Below are 4,849 nucleotides of genomic sequence, written 5' to 3'. Positions count from 1 at the left end.
ATACCACTGCTATATTTAAGACACACATTCAACAGAAACAAATTTAAGACTATTTTCAATAACAGCTAGTAATTACTGTTACAATCAGCTGGGAAGCTGACATTTAAAGCATCATTAGCACATAGAGGAGTTTTCATGGGTAGCTGGAGTCCCAAAGCCCATTGGTATGGGACTCTATCCTCATTGGTGGATACCAAAGACTCAAGCTTTCATGATGGGGGAATGGAATTGGCAAGAGTGGGAGAGAGGAGAGTGCCAGGTTCTCTTTGAGTTTCTTCATTCTCTTTGGGTTCTGCAGTCACTTTGGGTGCTTCTGACTTCCAGCTTCAAAAGAGAAGATAGAAGAGGCCAACGCCACTTCAGGTTGCTCAAGAAAAAGATTTTGGGAAGAAGCTGATAGGACAGGAGTGGGGAGTCTCTGTCATGTCCCTACCCCCAGCTTGATACACTAAAGACTTTGGGGAGTTTCCCCTTGGGTGAGATCTGGGACTCTCTTTTGGTCAAGGTGAGTTACCCAATGGGAGAGCGCCTTCGTTCTGTATTGTTTGGTATATATTCTCCTAACTGTACTTTCTTTTTTTAATTTGGTGGGGCAATTGGAGTTTAAGTGACTTGCCCAGAGTCACACAGCTAGTGAGTGTTATGTGTCTGAGGCCGGATTTAAACTCAGGTCCTCCTGACTTCAGGGCTGGTGCTCTATGTACTGTGCCACCTAGCTGCCCCGCTAGATGTACTTTCTCTGATTTCTATTTTGCTACTGACTTGGATAAATGTGTTTCTTTTCTACTTAGTAGGTATATTCACTGTTGAACTGGTGTTTGGTGGGAGGGAGTAAAAGCTTAAGTGTTTTTTTCTCCATTCATGAACAGTACTCATGCACAATTAATATTTCTCCAGTTATTTAAATCTGATTTTATTTGAATAAAAAGGTTTTTTTTTAAATAATTTTGTTGTATAGTTCCTGGGTTTGTTTTGGCAGATGTACTCTCAGGTATTTTATACTGTCTGAAGTTATTTTAAATGGGGTATCTCTTACCATCTCTTCTTGCAGGGTTTTGTTGATGATATATAGGAATGCTGATGATTGTGTGGTTATAGGGGTTTACTTTATATCTTGCTACTTTGCTATAATTATTAATTGTTTCACCTAAGTTTTTTAGTTGAGTCTTTGGGATTTTCCAAGTATATCATCATATTGTCTCCAAAAAAAGTCACAGTTTTATTAACTCATTGACTATTCTGATTCTCTCTACTCCTTTTTCTTGTCTTATTGTTATTGCTAGTATTTCCAATACACTATAGAATAATATTGGTGACAGTGGGCATCCTTGTTTCATGCCTGATCTTACTTCTAGCTTATCCCCATCACAAATATTGCTTGCTGATGGTTTTAGATAAATGCTTTTTATCAATTTAAGGAAAAATCCATTCATACATATACTTTCAATTGTTGTTTAATAGAAATGAGTGTTGCACTTTTTCAAAAGCTTTTTCTGCATCTACTGATGTAATCATATGATTTGGTTTTTTTTAATTGATACAATCAATTATATTAATAGTTTTCCTTTTGTTAAACCATCCCTGAATTCCTTGCATAAATCTCACTTGGTCACCATGTATAATCTTTTTAATGTATTACTGTAATCTCCTAGCTAGAATTTTATTTAGGATTTTTACATCCACATACATTAATGAAATTGGTCTATAACTTTCTTTTTTGGTTTTTTACTCTTCCTGGTTTAGGTATCAGCACATATTTGCTTCATAAAAGGAGCTTGGTAGGACCCCTTCTTTGCCTATTATTCCAAATAAATTATTTAATATTGGAATTAGTTGGTCTTTAAATGTTTCATAGAAGTCACTTGTAAATCCCTCTGTGCAAGCTTTTCTTCTTAACAAGCTCATTTACAACCTATTCAATTTCTTTTTCTAAAATAGGTCTATTTAGATATTCTATTTCTTCTTCTGCTAATCTAGGCAGTTTATATTGTTGTAAATATTCACCATTTTGCTTAAATTGTTAAATTGATTGGCATACAATTGGGCAAAATAACTCCTAATAATTGCTTTGGTTTCATCTTCATTAGTAGTATGTTCACTCTTTTTATTTTTAATACTAATGATTTGGTTTTCTTCTTTCTTTTTTGATCATATTAACCAACAAAAACCAACTTCTAGTCTTATTAATTCAATGGTTTTTTTATGTTCAATTTTATTAATTTAACCTTTAATTTTTAGGATTTCCAATTTTTTAATTGGGGATTTTTAATATGTTCTTGATATATTTTTAAAATTGCATATCTAGTTCACTGGTTTGTTATTTCTCTATTTTATTGACGTAAGCATTTAGAGACATACTTCTCTAATTACTGCTTTTGCTGCCTCCCATAGGTTTTGATATGTTGTTTCATTATTATCATTCCCTTTAATGAAATTATTGATTGTTTCTATGATTGGTTCTCTAACCTACTCATTCTTTAAGGTTGTTTAGTCTCCAATTAGTGTTTATTATATATTCTATGGTTCTTTATTGAATATAATTTTTATTGTATTGTGATCTAAAAAGGATGCACTTAATACTTCTGCTTTTCTGTTTTTTGTTATAAAAATTGTATGCCCTAATATATGGTCAGTTTATGAAGGTATATTCTTTTCTAATCCTTTTCAGTGATCTCCAGATATCTATCATATACAGCTTATCTAAAATTATATTCACTTTCTTGACTTCTTTCTTATTTATTTTTTAGTTAGATTTATCTAGTTCTAAGAGGGGAGGATTGAAGTCCCTCACTATTATAATACTATTGTCTATTCCTACCTGTAATTCATTTAACTTTTCTTTTAAAAATTTAAACACTGTAGTATTTGGTGCATATAGGCTTAGTATTGATATTGCTTCATTGTTCATGGTACTTTTTATCATAACACAGTTTCCCTGTTTATCTTTTTAAATTAAATCTATTTTAGCTTTAACTTTATCTGACATCATGATTGCTACCACTGCTTTTTCAATATCACCTGAAGCATAAGAAATTCTACTCCTGCCCTTTATTTTAACTCTTCATGTATCTCTCATATTTAAATGTGTTTCTTGTAAACAACATATTGTGGGATTCTGATTTTTAATCCATTCTGTTATCCTTTTACATTTTATGGGTGAGTTCATCTCATTCATATTCAAAGTTAAAATTACTATTTATATGTTTCCCTCCATCTTATTTCCTCATTATTGTCCCTCAGCCTCTCTTTTTACCCTATCCCTCCTCACACATCTAGTTTACTTTTAACCACTACTTCCCTAATCCATACCTTTTAAAAGAATCCCTCCTTAATCCTTTCCCCCACACCTTCCTAAATCTGAATCTATAAACCCTTCTAAAAGTCCCTCCCTTATCCTTTCCCCTCACCCTCTTATTTCCTTATAAATTTAGAAGACTTTTATACTCTTCCAGATGTATATATTGTTCCTTCTTTAACCCAGATATGATGACGGTAAGGTGCCAGCCCTCCACATGTTTCCTTTGTATTAGTTCTTTCTTTCACGCCTTAATTGAATGAGATAATTACTCCTTTCTACCTTTTCCTACCCAGTTTTGTTTTTTAGAATCATCTCATCATATTCAGGTAAACCCCAACCTTTCTTTCAAACTACCCAAGTAATAGGGACAGCTTTAAGAATACTGAAAACGTGTTTATATATAAGAAGTAAACAGTTTGACCTTATTGAGTCCCTTATAATTGGTCTTAATGTTTACCTTATATTTCTTCTGGATTTTATATGTCAAAATTTTCATTGAATTCTGGTCTTTTTGTCACAAATACCTGAAAGTTTTTCAGTTTGTTAAATGTCTTTTGTTTGTTTTTTTTTTTGGTTTAGGATTATACTCAACTTTACTGGGTAAGTTATTTTTGGTTGCAACCTCAGCTCTCTTGCTCTTCAAAATACAATGTTCCAAGGCCTATGGCCTTTTAGTGTGGAAGCTGCTAGGTTTTCTCTAATTTTGATTGTAGTTTTGCAGTATTTAAATTGTTTTTTTTTTTCTTTCTTGATTGTAATATTTTCTCCTTAACCTGGAAGCTTTGAAACTTAGCTATGATATTCCCATAAATTTTCAGTATGGGCTCTCTTTCAAGTGGTGATTGGTGGATTTTCTTCTATTTCTACTTTACTATCTTGTTCTAGAACTTTAGGGCAATTTTCCTTAATAATTTCTTATAATATTGTGTGAAGGTTTTTTTTTTATCATAACTTTCAGGGAGTTCAACAATTCTTATCTTGTCTCCCTTCTACGTGTTCTCCAGATCAGTTGTTTTTCTAATGAGATGTTTCACATTCTCTTCTATTTTTTCATTTTTTAAAATTTTGTTTTATTATTTTATGGTGTCTTGTAATATCATTCACTTTCCCTCTCCCAATTCTAGATTACAAGAAATTATTTTCTTCCTTAAGTTCTTGGATCTCTTTATCTAATTGGTTAACTCAGTTTTCATAATTTTCTTGATTTTTCTTGGATTGCTCTTATTCTTTTCATAGTTTTCCTTGAATCTCTTTTACTTGATTTTTGAATGCCTTTTTAAGTCCTTCCAAGAACCCTTTTTGGGCTTGTGACTATTTGATGTTTCTCTTTGCGGTAGGAGTGGTTTTGTGTGTTTGTTTGTTAACTATCTTCCTTTGAATGTGAACTCAGAGCTTTTCTATCCCAATAGTAGTGGTCTGTGGTTGGGTTATTTCTCCTTTGCTTACTCATTTTTGTTTTGTTTTATTTTATTTTAGCATCTTATTATTGTAATCAGGTTCTAGTCCTGAGGTGTGGGTAATGGTGCCCCAGGCTTCAGGTCCCTCTTACTG

General features: G+C 32.5%; 1 protein-coding gene across 1 annotated transcript in view; it reads left to right on the top strand.

Moving 5' to 3' along the window:
* Window positions 1-491: 491 nt before the first annotated feature.
* LOC114028925 (carbohydrate sulfotransferase 4-like) overlaps window positions 492-4,849 on the top strand; it is a 7,487-nt gene continuing 3,129 nt past the window's right edge. Inside the window, exons 1-2 of the mRNA XM_027843260.1 lie at window positions 492-505; window positions 3,878-3,898. The gene's annotated coding sequence lies outside the window, so the exon portion shown is untranslated. The remainder of the gene's footprint in view (window positions 506-3,877; window positions 3,899-4,849) is intronic.

The sequence above is a fragment of the Vombatus ursinus genome, unplaced genomic scaffold, assembly GCF_900497805.2.
Source record: "Vombatus ursinus unplaced genomic scaffold, bare-nosed wombat genome assembly UNPS02014900.1, whole genome shotgun sequence".
In the NCBI taxonomy this organism is placed as follows: domain Eukaryota; kingdom Metazoa; phylum Chordata; class Mammalia; order Diprotodontia; family Vombatidae; genus Vombatus; species Vombatus ursinus.
The sequence above is the reverse complement of the archived record's forward strand: the minus strand, read 5'-3'. Positions and strand labels throughout refer to the sequence as shown.